This window comes from Pan paniscus, chromosome 12 (genome assembly GCF_029289425.2).
Source record: "Pan paniscus chromosome 12, NHGRI_mPanPan1-v2.0_pri, whole genome shotgun sequence".
In the NCBI taxonomy this organism is placed as follows: Eukaryota; Metazoa; Chordata; class Mammalia; order Primates; family Hominidae; genus Pan; species Pan paniscus.
In genome coordinates, this window is record NC_073261.2 from 109,787,270 (window position 1) to 109,807,819 (window position 20,550).

At 42.7% G+C, this 20,550-nt stretch overlaps 1 long non-coding RNA gene across 1 annotated transcript in view; it reads right to left on the minus strand.

Moving 5' to 3' along the window:
* The window catches only part of LOC129397194 (uncharacterized), a 40,571-nt gene extending 21,658 nt beyond the window's left edge, over positions 1–18,913 (minus strand). The window contains exon 1 of the long non-coding RNA XR_008624418.1: positions 18,869–18,913. This is a non-coding gene — a long non-coding RNA (uncharacterized LOC129397194). The remainder of the gene's footprint in view (positions 1–18,868) is intronic.
* Between the last annotated feature and the right edge of the window lie 1,637 nt (positions 18,914–20,550).

Consider the following 20,550-nt stretch of genomic DNA (forward strand, 5'->3'; position numbering starts at 1 on the left):
GGTTATCTACAGGGAAGGAGTGGGAAGTGGTGGGTGGGAACTTTGAGAATTGTCAGGAAGGTTTTAAATAGCTACTATGGGTAAGAAAGTTGACTCCAGAAACAGAAGGATTGCTCGACAGCTTCAAGTTGAGACCATGAATGTTCTCAGGCAGCAATCCGCATAGTGGTATGAATTTCTCCAGAGGTCCTTGTGAATCTCAGAGACAGTTGCATCAATGCAGAGTTCAGGCTGAGGAAAATGCAACAAAAAAATTAACAAGAGAAAAACTTAAGGACATGACAGAGATGCTTGAATGGATTGACCCTAAAGCCCAGGTTGATAAAGGAAGAAAGAAGGAAAGAAGGAGGGAGGGAGGTGGGGAGGGAAGACGGGACGGAGGGAGGGAGGGAGGGAAAAGGGAAGGAAAGAAAAAAAGAAGGAAGGAAGGAAGGAAGAAAGGAAGGGAGGGAGGGAGGGGAGGGGCGGGGCAGGAGGGAGGGAAGGATGGCAGAATGGGTTTCATAAGGGTAGCAGGGTCAAGGCACAGTTTTGCTGCACCCAACGATGAGGGGTGAAGGAAGAAACGAGACATGTGAAATGCAGAAGGCTGTGGGCTAAGAGTTGTGTGTTCGAATTGAGAACTTGAAGGACAGAAGCTCCAATTGATGGCAATATCCAAGTGAGACTAACTGTGACCCTGAGGGGCAAGGAGGATGCTGTCTTAGTTGGTTTCCCTAGAAGCACAGCCTGAGACCAGGACTCCTAGGAAAGTGATTATTGAGGGAGTGCTCTCAGGGTAGTGAATCAAGCAGGATGGGGCTTTGCCTGGACCCAAACTTCAGTTCCGGAGCCCAAATTGTGCTATGAAATGGGCACAGTTGGCTCTGAGGCAGGGACAAGCCTTTTGCAGCCCCACGTCAGCCCTCTGTCAGTCACTGCCACAAGCTGGCCCCGTGTGGTCAAGGGAAGTTCTGGAGAAAAAGGGCCAGCTGTGAGTAGTTGGTGGCCCACACTTACAGCACTTTGGGATTGTCACCCAGTGCGGAAAACGGATCTAAGGAAGACACCACCAGCATCTACCACAGATGCAACCCACCCCTAATCTGACACAGGTGGGTTCAGGGAGAGTCAGCAGATGCCACAAAAGAAGCAGCTGGAAGTTGTGTCTTCAGGGATAATCAGGCTTGACCACTTCAGGAGATAGAATATTCCATAAAGAATCCAATGGGTCTGGGAAATTGTTTCCCACAGGTCAGCAAATACAGAGGGGAGAGAGTCATTGTTCAGTAGGAGAGGAAGCAGTGAGGTGTTGAGAAGGTGTCTTATTCTGGTAAGAGAACCACGAAATAGCAGAGACATTTGAGAGAGGACAGGTGACTCAGAGGCTCTGAGCTTGCATAAGAAGAGCCTGTGGTTTGCATGGTGCCAGGCGTCCAGCTGAATTTTCCCCAGCCAGGCCTGGTAGCAGAAGAGGACTGCACCTCTGTGCTGTGAAGACGTCGGTCTGCTCTTGAGGGACCATGCTCGGAGGGGGCTGTCATCCTGGCGAGCAGGAAAATGAATCAATGGATTGGTTCCAGGACTGCTGCCCATGATATTTCATTCCTAGGAACGACTGCCGAGCCTAACACTCCACACCCCCAACATCACCACCAGCCAACACCCACCTAATGCCTGGAGGCAGGTCCTCTGGAGGGAGTCACAGATGTCTCAGGCCACAGAAAGAAAACTGTGGCTCCAACTCCACCTGCCAACTTTCCAACCCCTCTCTCTGGCTGAGCTTGAGCAAGGTCTATCTTCTTGGGGTCAATTTAGACAGCTGAAGATTTGTGTTCTAGTCAGGCAACCAGAGGTGGCAAGAAGTCATCCTGAGGAGCCCACAGTGCACCAAATGACAAAAGTGCCATTAGATGTGCCAACCCAGTGAGCTTCATGCCCATGGAGCCCAGCCAGGCATGTGAAGAGGCACAGGTGTTTAGAGGTTTGTTATAATTTTTCTTTTCTCAGCATATGAACCTGTCGCTAAAATTTGTGAGCGAGCGATTCCTAAATCATCCATAGCTCCAGGATCCCTCAGTGTTGGGTTAAAGAACGGGCACTGTTCTTGGCCTCAAAACAGTAGGGTACATTGGCTTGGCTTGTGCTATTTAAAACTAATGAGGTGGCTTTGAATAAATTCTTTACCCTCTCTGGATACCATGTTCCTCATTTATATGGTGAGGGATACTGCTACCAACCTTCCAGGGCTCTTGCATTAAATTAAGGGCAACAAGAAAATCTTCCTGGCATAGGTCCTAGCAATACCAGGTGCTTAGGCAATGTGCCTGCTCATGACTGCAACCCTGAAGGGATCCTGGAAAGCTGGATGCCTTTGCATCCTGGCATCATGGCTGGAGGCACCAGTAGAGGGAAGAATTTTGCTCTTCTGTTGCATGTGTGGCTGTGGCTTTGGTCCTCACTGGACTTCACAGTACTGGCTCCAGTTCAGCCTGGTCTCTGAGCAGAACAAGCTTGTGAGACACCCTTGAAATCAACCAGACCAAGCCTCCTCGTCAGCCACTTGGAAATGCAGATTATTTTTTCTGGAAACTTCTTTCCCCTTAGAAGCACTCTTTGGGCCTAGAAAGAAATTGTTTGGAAGAACTCATGGAAAAATACAAATTCTGTTTGTTTGCATATCTCATCCCTGTTTTATTGGTTTATTTGCATTTGTTAGGTAAGTGAGTAGATGAATGAATGGAGATTGTGTATCAGGTGTCATTGTGATGGATGGAGTAGGCTCTGTGGCTCCTTCTAGCTCTGGACATTGTGGAAAGGAGTGAAGAAACTCCAGGGAAAGCATTATCAGAATCAGCGAGCAAGTGGGTAAGGACTTTGTTTTAGGTTCAGTTTGGTTTGAGTTGGTGACTTGGTGGCTGTAGGCTTGTCCATCTGTCCTAAACTACCACACCACAGGCAGCCCCCTACTTCACCTGCCACCATGACCTGCCTGGGCATTGACTTCCAGTCCTGAGATCCAGGGGAAATGGCATAAATTTCTATGTATCTGAACCCAAAGTACCAGAGCAACCAGGATCCAATAGCCTCAATGCAGATAAATGAGTGATGACTGTAAATGGCTTTCACTCAAGAATGGATGACAAGGAGTGAGTTGTGGAGGATATAGAGAAGCAGCAAAACCTCAAGTCTCTTTAAAGACCCTAGAAATATTATTTTGCAGAGATCCTTGGAGAGACTCCACCTCTCTTCAGGCCAAAGATACAGGCAGCTAGAGTCCCAAAACAGTCATAGCCATATATTAGTTTGCTAGGGCTGCCATGACAAAGTACTGCAGACTGGGTGACTTAACAGAAATTTTATTACAATTCTGAAGGCTACAAGTCCAAGACCAAGGTGTCAGCAGGATTGATTTCTCCTGAGGTCTTTCTTCTTGGCTTATAGATGGTCATCTTTTGGTATCTTCACAGTTTTGGTCCTCCTGGACTTCACAGTATCTTCCAGTCCAGTCTTGTTTCTGAGCAGGTTTTGTGAAGTCCATTGAGGCACTGAGGACCAAAGCTACATAGTCTTCCCTCTGTGTGTGTCAGTGTCCTAACCCCCTTGTTTTGTTTGTTTGTTTGTTTTGTTTTATTGAGACAGAGTCTCACTCTGTCTCCAGGCTGGAATGCAGTGGTGCAATCTTGGCTCACTGCAATCTCTGCCTCCTGGGTTCAAGCGATTCTCCTGCCTCAGTCTCTTGAGTAGCTGGGACTACAGGCATGTGTCACCACACCCAGTTATTATTATTATTTTTTTTTTTGCATTTTTAGTAGAGATGTGGGTTCATCATGTTGGCTAGGATGGTCTTGATCTCCTGACCTTGTGATCTGCCTGCCTCAGCCTCCCAAAGTTCTGGGATTACAGATGTGAGCCACCGTGCCCAGCCCCTAATTCTCTTTTCTTATAAGGATACAAATCATACTGAATTAAGACTCACCCACATGGCCTCATTTTACCTTAATTGTCTCTTTAAATACTGTATCTCCAAACACAGTCATACTCTGAGGCACTGGGGGTTAGAACTTTAATATCTAAATTTTGACAGGACACAATTCATTCCCTAACACCCTGTAACCAGTTTATTGAATGGGCTGGCACCTGTACGGTACAAACAGAAAGCCACTTCATCCTTTCTCATCATTTCTCTTTAAGACTAGGAGATGCAGCTTTCAGCATCTGTGCATTTCTCCTCCTAGCACCACCCTGCATAAAGTCTCAGGCTAGCTTCAACTTTTCCAGTGTTCTTCAATAAATAAACCAAATAAAAGCTTATTTAAGTCTAAAACAAAAGCTCATGGACTCTTTGTGGAATTTACAGCTTTCCCCCTCCTCTCTATGTTCTTTCTCCTCCCAGCCTCTCCCTCAGCCCCTGCCCCATCCACCCACCCTACAGGCTGCAGTATCAGCCATGATCTCTATTCTGAGTCAGGTGCAAGTTCGTATGGTTCCCTCAAATTCCAGAGGGTCATGGATCAAGCTCCTAGTGGGTTTCTTGATAATCCCTTCCTTGGTTTTAGGTAAGTGGTGGGAAAATGGCCCCTTTCTCTCTCCCATGAGCTGGGAGTGATATTCAGCCAAATATCTCTGCAAAGAAATTGCCCCTGGCCACTTCCCTATTACTTTTAGGCTAAGAACTGAAAAACTGAATTTGCAATTTCTTCATATGCCATGCATGGTTGCTTGCCACCTAGTTTTTTGGTGTCATTCTTCGGAACCTCAGCAAAAGCTAATACAGAAAATCTCAGTTTAGCATCCTTTAAGATTTTCTTTTTGCATAATTTCAAAGCCAACTATCTGTTGGCTCCCTTTCAGAGAATCTTATAAGCCAAGTCTCTGGAAGCAGGGCCTGGCCTGTGGCTCCCAGGAAGAGACTGGCTGAGGCAGGGTCTGTGTCCCAATGTCATTCCTCCTGCACAGGCTATGGTCTTCCCAATATGCCACAATTACATTGTACCTAAATTGACAGGGTTTCAGACTCTTGCCTTCCCAAGTTGAATAATGCGTTAAACATATATTAATGCAATACATTTATGGTTAAAAAATGCCTCCAGCTCTGTATGTTGAAAGCTTTTGTCTCCATTTCCTTAGGAATAAATCATTATTGAAATCAAAAAGAAGAGCTTGGCTCAGCAGCAAAAAAGAAAAATAAAAAAACATGCCTTGTGGTTTGTCCCCAACATTGCAATCTATTCCTAGGTTAAGGATTTTGTAACTTCTTTCTGTCTCTCTTAGGTTTCTTTCCTCTCCTTCCCTCATTCCCCACTTACCTCCCCCCAACACAAGGATGTTTAAGTTCTGCACATAGTGCTCCCATCTGCTCACGTCTTCTCCTATCGCCATGGTTACTGGCCCAGAGTGGTCTCTGTGGAGACAGAGGCAGAACAGTAACCAGGGACAACTACATAGCAAGAGGCTGTGAAAGTGAGGATTTTTTAACCCCCAGTTAAACTGGCATGCATATACTCATGCGATTTCTTTTTTTTTTAAGTGGCATGTCAGATTTTAAAATTCTTTTTCAGAAAAAAAGATAAAATATGAGGTGTTTGGTTATGACTATTTTTTTAAAAAAATCAAATTTAGGGTGTGCTCCATATGAAGTACTGGGGTTAACGGTGTGGAAGGTAGGAAGGTGGTGGCCAGATCTCAGCCCATACCCCACGAAAGAGGGCAGACCCATGACAGTCCAGGGTTACTGAAATTAATACAGGAGTTACTGAATTTAATACAAAGGACAATGGAATAAGCCTTTGAAGCTTACATTTCCTGATCCCCAACCATTGGGTTGTGCCATCACAAATCGCCTCAGTGACATCCCAGGTCCTGTGGCTGCAACAGACTGAATGTTTGTGTTCCCCACAAACATTTAGTTAATCCCAATCACCTCCCAAAGGCCCCACCTCCTAACAGCATGGCATCAGGATTGATGTGATCTTGTTAGCAGGGGGGGCTTTTGGGAGGTGATTAGGTGATGAGAGTGGTGCCCTCGTGAGTGGGGTTAGTGCCTTTATAAGAATAGGCCAGACAGCAAAGTCACTCTCTTTTCACCATGTGAGAATGTGGTGAGAAGTCAGCTCTCTGCAACCAGAAGAGGGTCCTCACCAGAACCCAACCATGCTGGCACCTGGATCTCAGACTTCCAGCCTCCAGAACTGTGAGAAATAAATTTGCTGTTTATAAGCTCCCCGGTCTATAATACTGTGTGATAGCAACCCATACTTATGGTGATGGTGCCCAATAGTCTTCATTTTATTTTTCTCCAACCAGGTGGGATTTTATTTGCTTTGCTCTGGGCTCATGTGCCACAGGAAGGTGTAGATGCCTGATATGATCAGCGGGGAACTCCTGTTTAGTAGAATTGAGTATGGGGTTTAATATCATCAGGGAGTCTCCTCTAGGCTAGGCTTTGCTTCTGACTACTGGGGGACTGACACAGGTCATTTCTTGTTCTATGAAATGGGGTGGCCCAGCAGTATGTTGGATTACAACAGAGTATCTCAACCTTGGCTGCACTTCAGAACCACCTGGGAGTGTGTCCAAAATACCAATGTCCTGGCACAACCCCTGTACCATTAAATCAGACACCCTGAGAGTGCAGCTTAGCAGTATTTTTAAAACTTTCCCAGGTAAGTTTAATGGGTAGTCAGGTAAAAGTCAATGACCTGGATGTGCTCCAAGGTCCCTTCCAGCTCTGCAAGCAAATGAGAACATGCCCAGCGTGGACTGCACACAGGTATGGCCAGTTGGCAGGAGGCACCACTGCAAGGATTCCTCCTGGCTGTGTCACCAGCTGGGCACCTCCAGCGTGGGCACAACCAAGGTTGAATGAAGCCCAGACTGGCACCGAGAGGCCTGGGCACTGGCCTGATTGGTCATAAACCAGCTGTGTAACCTTAAGCAAACCTCTTTCAACTGAATGGCACAGTTTCTTCATCTATAAAATGAGGAAGGCAATATTTTGAAAGGGTTAAAATGCAGACTCTGGAGCCTGTGTAAATTCAGACACTGACTATGTACTAAACTGCTGTGCGACCTTGAGCAAGTTACTTAACCTCTCTGGGCTTCAGTTTCTTCCTGCATAAAATGGAAAGAATAATAGTACACAGTTCGAAGGATTCACTGAACTGATTTACATAAAATGCTTATCAGTGCCTGTCTTTAATAAATACTCAATAGATGTTGGAATTTACAAATCAACATTACAACATTACAACATTACAAAGTAGAGGGGTTGGACTAGACATTCTCTGGGGAACTTTCTCTGTCTCTGATGCTAGGTCCTGGGAGACAAATGGTGGCTTTGGCAGATAGAAGTGGGAAGGGCTTTGCAAACAGAGAGAAGGGAGGCAAAAGAAATCTGAGCATGCATGGGAACAGTAACTGGAGTGCACAGACTATTGGGAATGGGGACTAGAGCCAAGGGAGAAATGGGACCATTAGACTAAAAAGTGGGGAAAGGTTATGGAGGCCCTGAGATATCAGGGTGTGGAAGTGGGGCTTTCCATGTACACTAGTGATTCCAAACATTCTTCAGTAGTGGATTTCAGCTTCAGACAAAGTTTTATAAGGAATCTGATTGTATACAACAAATAAAAGTAGAAATGTTTGAGTTGCAGCCCAGATGGGAGTCTAGAATCCCTGGTCTTGTTGTCCTTCTCTTACCATGGCTGGCCCTTCAGTAGCCCCTCTAGTGCTCTAAGATTTCATGGAGCAAAGTTAATACTCTCTACTGTAAATAACTAGAAATTATTGGGACACAGGAGCTGATAGAATTTGAATATTTGTTCCCTCTGAATCTCACGTTGAAATGTGACCCCAATGTTGGAGGTGGGATCTGGTGGGAGATGTTTGGGTCAGGGGAGTGGATCCCTCGTGAATGACTTAGTGTCCTCCCCCAAGTAATGAGTAAGTCCTCACTTCATTAGTTTATGCAAGATCCGGTTGTTAAAGAGTCTGGCACCTCCCTCCCCTCTTCTCTTGATTCCTTTCCCACTGTGTGACGTACCAGCTTCCCTTGCCTTCTGCCATGAGTAAAGGTATCCTGAGGCCTCACCACAAGCAGATGCTGCTGCTATGCTTCTTGTACAGCCTGCAGAACCATGAGACAAACAAACCCCTTTGCTTTGTAAATTGCCCCATCTCAGATATTCCTTTACAGTGATGCAAAGTGGACTAATACAGGAACCAACTTTTAAAGAATTTTTCATACTCTGTGCTATGGACAATCTGTAGGCTAGATGATAAGGGTGAGGAGGGTGGGAACAAAAACACAATTATTGGGATATCTATAAAGTCAGAGACAGAATCTTGAGCTGCAGAGTTCATGAACCTGAGTGACTAATACATTTTCTGGCTTGTTTTCATAATGTGCCCCATCCCCCAAAGCAGTTAAGGTGCTTACCTGAGTTTACCTATGACTGAAAGCAAAGGTGTATTATTTATTATTTAAATACTGCTGTAAGAGTGCCAGGTAATACACAATCACAAACATCTCACTGGCTTATTAAAACAAATGTTTATGTCACATTTACAGGTGGACAGGCCAACAGTGATACTATTGGCACCTGCTGGGTTGGCTGAGCTTGACTTTAGAAAATGGGCTGGATTTAGTTCCACCCCATATATCTACTCATTCTGGACTAGCAACTACCTGGGATGCTTTATTCTTGTGGTGAAGTGAAGAGTAAAAGACCAGCAGAGCTTTGCCATGACTCTCCAAGTTTCAGATCAAAGCAGTAACTGTCACTGTCACCCACATTGCATTAACCCATGCACATCATATGGCCAAAGCCAAAGTCAATGAAACAGACAACATTCTACCCACAGGGAGGACTTGGCAATAGAAGTAGAGAAAGAAATATGGGTCAACAAATAATACTACCTACTACAGGTGGGGGTGATGGGGAAGCTGAGTAGTCACCAAGCCAGAAGCTTATCTACTCCTCATTCTTTCATGCCCAGCTCATATTCTATCTCCCCCAACAAGCATTCCCAGTCCAGCTCTCATTCTCTGACCTACTCCAGGTGGACTTTGACCCCTCTGTGAGCTCTCTCCTGTGTGAGATCATCAGGTGGTCATGAACACTGGCTTTCCCTTGGTGCCCAACACAAGTGGGCACATAGTGGTTGCTCAGTCAAGATAAACTGCTTGATGTATAGATGGAGGAAGGATCCAGGAAACTTCCCTGGAAGAGTGAGGTGGGATGATAAATTCAGGGGGCATTCCACTCTCTCTTTTCATACCGCCAGCACTGCCTTTGAACATGGCAATGTGAAGGAAAGAACAAAGGCTTTGGAGTCAGAGAGACTCAGGCTGAAATTACAGCTGTACATTCACCAGTCCTGTGACCTTAGATGAGTTGCTTTGCTGTACAGTGCCTCTGATTTTTTATCTGTAAAATGAGGATAATAGCAATTACTTTGCAGGATGATTACTATTTTCAAACATACTCCTTGCAGTCCTGCCTCAAGACCTTGGCAGTTGCTGTCACCCCTGCTGAACACAAGGTTCCTCCATTTATCTGTGTAGCTCACTGTCTTATCTCAGTAGGGTCCTGGCCAAAATGTCATTGGATCAGTGAGGCCTCTCTTTATCATTTTATATAAAATAGCATACACTCCATTATCTCACTCTATCTTCTTGCCCTGTTTACTTTCTTTGTTGTATTTATCAACACTCAACAGTTATCTGTTTGTTGTTTACATGCTTCACTGTTGTCTGTGTACCTTCCAAAACATAAAGTAGACTCTGTGGGGAACTAGGGCTTTGTGTTTTAAGTATTTTAACAATCTCTGGATCTCATTGCCCACAATGGTGACTGGAAGCTCTTTAGTGAATATTTCTTGAATGAATGAACTGTGAGTATTGAATAAGATTGTGTCCGTAGAGTCCCCGCACGGTGCCTGGCTCACTCAGTAAATAGTAGCAGTTATTCTGAGTGGCCTCTTCTAGCCTGTTCCATTGATCCCAGCCTGTATATTTCTGCTCAGGGGCCAGAGGACATAGCTAACCAGAGAAGAGCACTGAGCCTCTGGGCACCTGCCTGTGTGCAGACTCAGGCACATAATTAAGAATTTTCAAGGCTTTTCACTCTTCTTCCATCCTTAGCAAACAGAAGGGCCTTGATCTTGAGAGGCCTAGAGTGTATTCCATCATCTCTACTTCCTCTGAGGGCCCTGGACATATCACCCAGATTCACCATGTGAATCACAAGCATTCAGCTCATTCCTAAATGCCCTCCTCTGTGTAAGGCGGACAAATCAAGCCGGAAAACTGAACTCTAATTAAACACATGCATGGTCTCATTTTATTCTATTAGAAAAGACTCTGGAGTAGAATGTATTGACATGAATTGTGTGCCTGAAACTCTTTCACACGCAAAGAAAAAAAAAACCCACACTGTGCTGACGACTTTGGCCCCTGTAATATGAGATTTATACAACCTCTGAAGAAGTGAGATAATGCTGGGAAAATGAGATCTTAAAGCATACACAGTTTTGTGAAAAACATTGAAATGCAGCTTAAAGTTCAAAAACCCCGCTTCATTGGTGTTTTTTAGATGTGACGCGCTTTGCTTAAAACCAGGAGTGATGAGTCCATCCTGTTGAAGTGAAATGAGCTCAGGAGTAACTCATTTATTGATTCAAGGTTATCCTGGATCCCACGTGCTGGTAGTGGCCTGGATCCTGAGGATACACTTAAACAGAGTCTGTGCCCTCAAGGACCTGCTCTTCCATAGGGTGTCAGTCGTTCTCACAGTGGGGGCCCCAGTGAAGGGGCTCTAATAGAGAGAACCATGCCTTGCCACAGCTGTGATCCAAGGAGGGAGTGAGTAATGGCCAGAGAGAATAATCAAGCAAACATTCATTGGAGCCACTTGGGTTGCATCTTACAACACACGCAGGTGTTCAACACACAAGACAAGAAAGGAAATGTATTCCGGGCAAAGGGAACAGCATGCAGGAAGGCACTGGGGGGACAGAAGACAGCAAAGTCACTTTGGGGAACTGTGTGATATTTAGTAGGATGGGGAAAATGGGACTTCTCTAAGAGATTGTTCTCTCTCTGCTTTCTTGAGAACAGTACCAAACATTGCCACATATGATATCACAGGACAAAAGTTTTTTAAGTGTTTATTTTCACAGGAGTTTTGAGAGACCGTACTGTGCAGCCTCTGCTCCTAAAGCTGACTTTGTCAGAGGCTGTGCCTTGCAGTCCCATGGCACATCCATGGAAGAAAGTTCACTGGCTTTCAAAGAGGCCCTGATGGAGCAAAATATGCCCAGAATATACTTGTGTGCACACAAGCGCACACACACACACTCACTCACTTTTACTCCTTGCCTGATTCAATTAATACATGTATTTTCCAGTCTTTCTAATCTGAAATCTGATCATCCTCTTCTCATTTTAAAGTCCATAGATCCCTACTGTCCATCCAGGACAAAGTCCATGCCAGTCAAGTGACCCATGAGACTCGTCACTGTCTGGACCCATCCACCTCTCCAGCTCTATCTTGGACCATTCCTGCTCAGTACTTTTTGCACCCACATCCAGCAGCTTCTGGTTTTCTGCACACAGGCTTTCATTTCTTACTTCTTCATTTCTCAAGTTGTTTTCTCTTCCACAGGGGCCTTTCTACCTCTCTTTGCCTGTTCCATACCTACTCAGCTTCAACACTTGGCTTAAGCTTCACCATGAAGTCTCTTCCCTGGGCAGGGTAGCACTTCTCACTGCATGCCTCATTGAGTTGAGAAACCCTGCTCTGGGGTCCCAGAGAGCACTGTGCTCCCACAGAGCTCCTTTGAAGGCTCACTTGCCGGTTTCCATAGGTATAACCCCTCTCCACCTGCCCAGGGCTGACTTTTCCATTAGGTACAGTGCCTGGGACCCATGATACTTTTAGAAACTAATCAAAATGTTTTAATCTCCTTTAAGATCAAAAGACAAACTGAACATAGTAACATTAACGAACATGTAATAATGACTCATGCCCAGATTGTGTTCATCTTTATGCCAATGTAGTCATAAAATATATGATGATTTTCAATTTTTAAATTTTTTATTTTAACAGCAGAAGGAGCCCATGAAGGCAAGAGTGCCTAAGGCCTTGGAATTCATAAAGTAGCCCTGTCTTGTCTCCCCCACTAAACCAGCTCATGAGGTCTTCGGGACCCTTCTCTGGTAGCTCCCTTTCTCCCAGTGCCCAGCTCAGCACCTGGGCGTGTGCTCACTAGAGGTGTGTTGAAGGAACTGGACCATCTTGGGTAGAGAAAGAAGGGAAGGCTGCTGTCAGTGTCTCCACAAGGGAACAGGGCATGAAGTCCTAGGAAATCAATGACTATAACCCTAAAGCTCTATTTGTAAGAGCTGAGGGAAGGGAACTGAGGACAATTTGAAATATCGAAGGAAGTCTACATAAAGCAGCCATCCAGACCTAGTCTGTTCCAAGATCTCAGAGTCAATTGAATGGTTCTACATTGTAAATATATGGAAGAATTAGTTCTGGCCAAGTCTTCAAAAATAATCATTTGAAAATGCATGATTCTCGAGACAATTCTAGCAGACTGAAAAAAGTAGGTAAGCCTCTACATCCACAGGAAAAGTGAGTAATGGGTGATATATTTTTATTTTGGTGTGATTTTTAAATGTATGGCTCCTGAAATAATACTCACCTAATGTCTATAGGCAAACTACTTAGTAACAGATTCAAAAGATGCATGTACATTATTTTTAGAGGAAGATGGAACGCCTTACTGGAAATTATTTTGTCAGTTTCCAAAGAAGATAAATCATAGCCTATAGTACAATCGGGAAGTAAAACATTGTCAGTCACAGAATCCTAGACTTGTTAAACTAGCAAACACCTTAGAGAACATTCCGTGCCCTACCTCACTGAATAGATGAGGAAACTGAGGTCTCCAATGGGGAGCAACTGGCCCAAGGTTACTAAGCAAGGTACCCATCAGTGACAAAGCTGAGAGTGAGTGTGGCCTCAATTCCTGAGTTCCAGTGCTAACAACACCTTGCCATGCTGCAACACCATTCCACTGGAATAAGAGAAGGGATCATGCAAATGTTCATTTTCCTTTTGAAGTTCAGAGCTACTTGGAATTCTTTGGTTGTGAGCAAGAGGTAGCTGTGGGAGCATAGAGAGCTGTTTCTGATTATTACACTGTGAGATCAAATGAACGGGCTCACAGCTTCACTGGGGTCACTTTATGTCCAATAGTTCGTGAATTAATGCAGCCAGGAGAGTCTCAGCCAGGCCTGCTCTACAGTCTGCAGATCAGTAGGCTAGCCTAGAGTCCTCTGATGGGACTGTGGAGAAGAAAAGGCTAGGACCAGAAGCAGTTACATCCCTCACCTTGAGATAACACCAGCAGGGTAGGCAGGATCCAACCAGGGCTCCCCCTTCACTCCAGGCACAGATGTCCATGCGGTCTCACGGGAGGCTCCTGGACCCCTTTAGTGCTACCCCAGAAGATTAAAAGCACCTGCTTATTGGATCCTGCCTCTTCACCTTGCTGCCTGTTGGACTCACCCCTTCCCACACATTCTCTGTAGTCCCTCAGGGTATGCAATATCCGAGCCAATTAACTCTCAGCACGGTTTTCCAATCCCAAAAATCTTCCAGCAAATTCAGAATTTTTGAAAGAAGACCTTCATTTATTCAAATATCCAATTTATAGTAATCAACCTGCAATGTGAGGGTAACCAACTTTAATAAATTGGTTCTGTTTGGTAGAGAGGAAATCTCCAGTTGCTGGATTATTGGTTTTCAAAATGTGCTATTTTGTTCATGCAACTTTGATTGAGTCCCTACTTTGTATCAGGCACTGGAATTAAAAGATGAAGCAATCACAGTTCTTGCTTCTAAGAAGCTCTTGGGGAGAGTCAGATAAGTAAACCAGATATTTGTGGCAATTGTGATAAGTGTTAAGACTGAATAATTTTCAGGATAGGGATTCTATTTATGACAACATGATAGATTAGATACACAGGAAAATCACTTAAGCACAGTTTAAATGCTAGCTAAATTAAAAATATATATGTTTGACCCATAGCTAAGGTAGGTGGAAAGGAAATTCCTCAGAAGCCAGAAATGACAAGGAAGTTACAAGCACTAATCCACAGGTGAAACTAGTGCAGGAGCCAGGTACTTTGAGGCTGTACGCTGATATCTGGGTGCTTAGAACCTGGGTCTTAATGAGTATCAAATAAGACCAAAGACAAACCTTGGCCTTTAGCAGGATTGACTGAATCAAGGATACCCACAAAAGCCAGGCCGCTTTGAGGAGCAACATTCGAATGTTGCTCCTGAAACAAGGGGATAAAACCTACCCTACAAAAGCACACAGTGAGGCTATGTTTTAATTAAACAAGAAAGAAATAAAAACCAAATTCTTTCATAATTTTTAAACTTTGTGTGTATACTCCTGTAGGTCTGTGATCAAAATTAAACTTATCTATGTAGCAAAAAAAAAAAAAAAAAAATCCAAAACCAAAAATACCCTCTAGGCTTTAGTTCTTAATAGGCCTAGATTGCTCCTGCTCCAAAGACACCAAGGGCAAATCCTCTCAGCAGAAATGTATTTTAAACCAAGGCTTCAAAGAATTCCCACAGATAAAGAACTAAAGAGCATGAGCTCACAATTAAAACTCACTCAACAGAAAAGGAGAAATGCCCCTAGCAGAGGTGGTGTAAATCATATAGGATTACAAGGGAAAAGGCTGCAGGTATTTCAATTATAAGGAAGAGAATATGAAACAAATATCTATAATGTTTCCAGAAATATAAAATGGAATCAAAAGTATAATGAAGAAATAAGATGCTAAAATTGATCTGACAGATGTAAAATAGAAAAAATAAACAAATATAAATTCCAGAGCTAAAGTAAAAGTGTATATGTGTTCTAAAAATGGCTACATTTAATTACCAATTTTATTGGAGATAAAATTTATGACCTGGAGGATTCATCTGAAAAAAATTATCCAGAATGTGCCCCCCCAACCAAAAAATAGAAAGACACAAGTAAAGAGACATGAACAATAAACTGAGAAGGTATTAATATGTCTAATTAGAATCACCAGAGGAGAAAGAAGAAAGACTGAAGTCAAATCACTGCTTTAAGAAAAAAGGAAGAGGTACAATAATTTCAGAAGGAAAGTTGAAGACTACAAATGGAATAGTAAACAAATAAAATGTTAAAAATGTGAGTAAATATAAAAATATCTATTGCATTAAACTATTATAAATGTTTAGTAAATTCATACACCTAAATAAACAAGAAAGAGCCAAAATTCAGGACAACATTAGCAAATTATTTAGAATTGAGATGATCAGAGTTAATGTGTCATAAAATTTTCATACTGTTTAGAAGAAGTTAAAGATACTGACCAAGTTCAGAATTTAACTTGTGCGTGCGTGTGTGTGTGTGTGTGTGTGTATGTATGTAACTTCCACAATAGTTGAAGAAAATTAAAGTATGAAAGAGAGATATAAATCAATCCAAAAGAAGTCAAGAAAGAAAAAAGATAGGGCGTGGTGGCTCACACCTGTAATCCCAACACTTTGGAAGGCCAAGGAGGGTGGATTGCTTGAGGCCAGGAGTTCGAGACCAGCCTGGCCAACGTGGCAAAACCCTGTCTCTACTAAAAATACAAAAATTAGCTGGGCATGGTGGTGGGCACCTGTAATCCCAGCTACTCAGGAGGCTGAGGCAGGAGAATCACTTGAACTGGGGAGGTGTAGGTTGCAGTGAGCTGAGGTCATGCCACTGTACTCCAGCCTAGGTGACAGAGAGAGACTCCATCTAAAAAGAAAAAGAAAAGAAGAAGAACGAAAGAATAAAGGAAAGACAAAAAACTTGGAAACTACAAATGGTAGTAAAGGAAGGATAAATTGGTATAATGGCTTTTGAAAACAATTTTGCATTGCCTAAAGGAATGAAATTTGCATTTTTGACACAACACTGTCATTTCTAAGTATATAGTTTAAAAACTATATTTTTAACTTGCAATGTACACTAAGAGAAATGTTCAAAAATGTTTAGGAGAATTTCTTACAAGAACAAAAAATAATACTCTATCATCAGGAGAATGGATACATAAATTGTGATGATTTATACAGTGGAACCCTATATAACAACGAAGGAACTCATGGACATTGGTCTTATGCATCATCACGGATGGATCTCGAAGATATAATGTTGAGTGAAAAAAGCAAATCAGAAGAATACGAATTGTAAGTCATTTGATTCAATGTACAGAAAGTTTAAATATAGGTAAAACTGTAATGTGTTGTTTACATATGATTGCAAATGTGGACAAATTCTACAGAAATAAAAAAGATAATTCAAAAATTCAGGAAAGTGGTGATCTGAATTTTTTCCCTAGGGAGGGGAAGGGAATGGGTCAGAGAAAGGCACACAATGTTTTCACAAAGTTGACAATCAAGCCAGGTGGTAGGTATCTGGGTGTTCATTTTATTATTATTCATTAAAGTATATGGCTATATTATGCACACTCATTTGTAAGTTTTTAAATGCTTCTAAAAAATAATAGAGAGAATAGGAGAAAAATGAATGCCAGTAGTGCCAAAAAAAAAAAAAATGATGGTAATCTCATCCTTACAGCAGCAAAGTAGTGTTTCAGTTTCCCAGAGGACAAGATGCCTTTTTTTTGAAGAATGAATGGAAGATCTCTAGATCAAGGGGATGTCTGCTCAGAGGCAATTCAGAGCATGGACAGTGGAAAAGTACAAGTGACTGTGTCTGTCTGAGGCGTGGGGTACACTGGGGGCCTGGCAGAGGCAAGGCTAGAAAGTGAGGCAGGCGCCGGAGCTGGTTTAGAGCCTTGTTCATGCTCATGTCACGATCAGGAAGGCATTTAGCTGACTTGGAATTTCCTCTCGGTGATGGCCTGAGATATCATATTTTATGTGGGTGACAGGGATGAGATTCATTTTAAGTGAAGCACACATAAATCTCTATTCTGAACGGCCTTGCAGCACTCTCTTGCTGGAGGATGGGATGTGAGCCTCAACCCAGAGGCAACGGGAAGAGTCTCTTGGGTAGGAAGGAGAAGAATGCCTCAATAGACACACACTGCCAGCATTTCAGCAAAAACAAGTGTATGAAACCATTTTCTGTATGGTTGGAAAATTATCATCATCATGAGTATATTAAACTTTTTTACTTAAAATGTGTTTTTGGCTATTAAGTGCAGTATATTTTTTGATGTTTAAAATTCAGACAGAGAAATTGTGGCCAAGGAAATTGTCAGGTATCATGCACAGTAATTAGAACCCAGAACTCCTGCAAGCAGTTAAAACCCAGGACTCCCGAAAGCTTAAAAAGTGATGATGAACTTAGAAAATGAAAGTCAAGAACTGTTGAGTACAAACATTCGGGTTGACCCTCTCTGCACTGTGAAGTTGCAGGCAGAGAGGCAGAACTTTCATTCTGTGATCACTGGTGCTTGTCAGATATGGAGTCCACATCATATGATGACTTCAAGAAGGAAGAAGAAATGGGTCCAATGAGAAAGGAAGATGAGGAGAGAGCACGCCATGCCATAGTCTTTCTAGTGGAAAATGACTAACACTAATTTCTTCAAGCGTCTAAGGCATCAACTGCCTTTCAGAGAGCCTGAGACACTGTGCAGGGAATATGCAGGCTAGTGCCTTTGAAAGCAAATTTCTCCAATTTACCAGTTGTCCCAAACCATGATCACCTCTCATCTGACATCTTATTACCTCATTCTACAGACAAAGAAAGATGCAGTGCCCATTTATTTTTCTTCTAGACATTCTGCCCAGGAATCATATTCACTTGTGTTCAAACTAAAGATGCTCTGGGCTAAATTTCTCTCCTTAGTTTGGGCTACAGGTGGTCTCAGATCTATTTGGGCTTTGATGTTTATAGCTCTTTTATGTTACGAGAAAGGTGGCTACATGTGCCAAAAGTCTCTCCCCTGCAATAATGTAGAACCAGTATTTAGTTTTGCATTGTTCTACAGTGTTTCCTCAGATGTAGCAGAGTGAAACAGTGACTCTTAAAATAGATCATCAACTCAGAGAGAAACCTGATGAGACATAGTCAAGAAGGATGAAATGATGCCCAGACAACTGGCGGAGTACTACGTGCAGAACAATCCCGTGCTCTGCAGTAAGTAAACATGCAGGAAACAGACCCCTCTGTTGCCTTTAACGTTGCAAAATCATGACAGGAGAAAACCTGCTTCTTAACCTGTTTTCTTAAGTTTAAGAAAAACAAACAAAACCTGATGTTTTATGGAAAAGTTACCTCGATGCTCACAGAGAGTATTGGCAGTGTTATTACACACTTACAAGGTATGAAACTCATAGGAATTGTGGTTTTGGTTTTTCTTGTTTTATTTTCCCTATTTCATAAGAAAAAATGATCAAAACAGAAGTACTTTGAGAAGATGAAACACAGTCAGCTGAGTTGTTGAAATGCCCCCAAATTCTTACATAAGGATGGAGATGTATGTCTCAGCCTCTCATGCTGGCCATTGTAATGGGAAAAGCATTTGAGAGTCAGTGAACAGCTGGCTGCTTAATTCCAAGAAAATTGTTATTGGGACAGCTACAGAATACATAAAGCTGAGAATCTGGGTCTTTTTACACAAAATATTTTCTTATATAAACACTACTATTTGTATTATCTTGAACATTAATTTAATGTTAAAATTATTCCTAAGAAGGTGTGTTAGTCCATTTTCACACTTCTGTAAAAATACTACCTGGGACTGGGTAATGTATAAACAAAGGAGGTTTAATTGACTCACAGTTCTGCATGGCTGGGGAGGCCTCAGGAAACTTACAGTTATGGCAGAAGAGAAAGCAGGCACCTTCTTCACAGGGCGGCAGGAGAGTAAGTGAGGGGGAGAAGCACCAGACACTTATCAAACAACCAGATCTCATGAGAACTCACTCACTATCACGAGAACAGCATGAGAGAAACCACCCCCATAATCCAATCACCTCCCACCAGGTCCCTCCCTTGACATGTGGGAATTGCAGTTTGAGATGAGATTTAGACACAGAGCCAAACCATATCAGGAGGATAGGATGTATGAAGCATTCTTAGGAAATATATTCCACACTCCTCTTTGTGTTGGTAAAAATACTTTCCTATATTCCTCATACCCATGTCAATCTCCTGACTTGTGTTCTCTCCTAGGATTTATTTGTGGTATCTCTTGTGCTTTTAGATATTTAAGCAGAATTGCTTTCTCCATAATGTCTTGGTCCCAATCACACTAATCATATGTGGTCACTCTATTTTCACCTTCATATATATTTCACAGTCTTTCTTTTGGAAAAAAAAATCCTATCTTCTGGGCAATTCTTATCCCTAGCCCAACAATCCTAATCATAGTTCGGCTTTCTGGCAGCGTGTGGCCTTTTCCTTGGCAATGTTGATATGAAGCAACTCCAAAACAAGCAAATCCTAGTATGCCTCTGTTTTCCCAGAAAATAGCATGGCACACTCAACAACTCGTGGATATTTTTGCATCCTCGAAAGTTCAGCTGACAACCTTCATTGTCTTCTGCTGTCTTGGAAATTGAAAGGTCACCTTAAAGTAGAGGCAGCTTTCCTTGTGTCACCCAATGAGTTAGAAGAACTCTTGACTCCCAGCTCTTGCCACACAGTGGTGCTAAGATCATGGGTATTTGACTAGGTTTCTGTTGGGTATTGGGCTAGGGAATTTTGACTCCATTTTCTCTGGTTACATCAAATCCCGATATTCAGTGATCCACTATCTGGGTTTTTGTCACTCGTGGCTCCCTTCCTTCCCTTGCTGCCAGCAACTCTATGTCCTCCATTCTGAACAAACATCACATGTGTGTGCACAGGAGAGTGCTTGCACACACACACACACACACACACACATTGTCATCATCATCATTGTCATCATCTCCACACCTCCCACCCCTTTGATCCTGTTACTTTCCTCCTCAAATATCAAGGAAAGCACCCAACAGGTGAGAAGGGCTTCTCAGTGTACCTTTTCTGCAGTTAATTGCCTCCCATCCTCTCTCTGACATTCAATGCGCCATTGAATTCAACCAATATCTGCTGGAAACTGTGTTAGGCCTTAAGAATACATATTTGAACAGAATATTGGCCTTACCTTCTACTTGTTCACTGTCCAGTAGGGAAGGCAATCGTGAAAATAAATAATTGAAAACGAAACATGATTAATAAGAGAACTGAAAGATTATGTGACTCTTCTGAAGTCACAAGGCCAGTGACTAAGAAAAAATGACTAGAACCCAGGTTTTTTGTATCCTAGCTAGGGACTTTAGCAAAGTTTTGCAGAAAAAAATACACATTACTTTTAATGATAATGAAGCAAAAGTGACTTAGCGAAAAAAATTTAATTGCCCATATGTGTGTGAAGAGCTTTAAAATGCTGCTAGGAATAGACAGGAATAAAGACGGAGTAGAAAGATGAAGAGGAGGAAAAGGAGGAAGAGGAGAATGAGAAGAAGGAGGAAG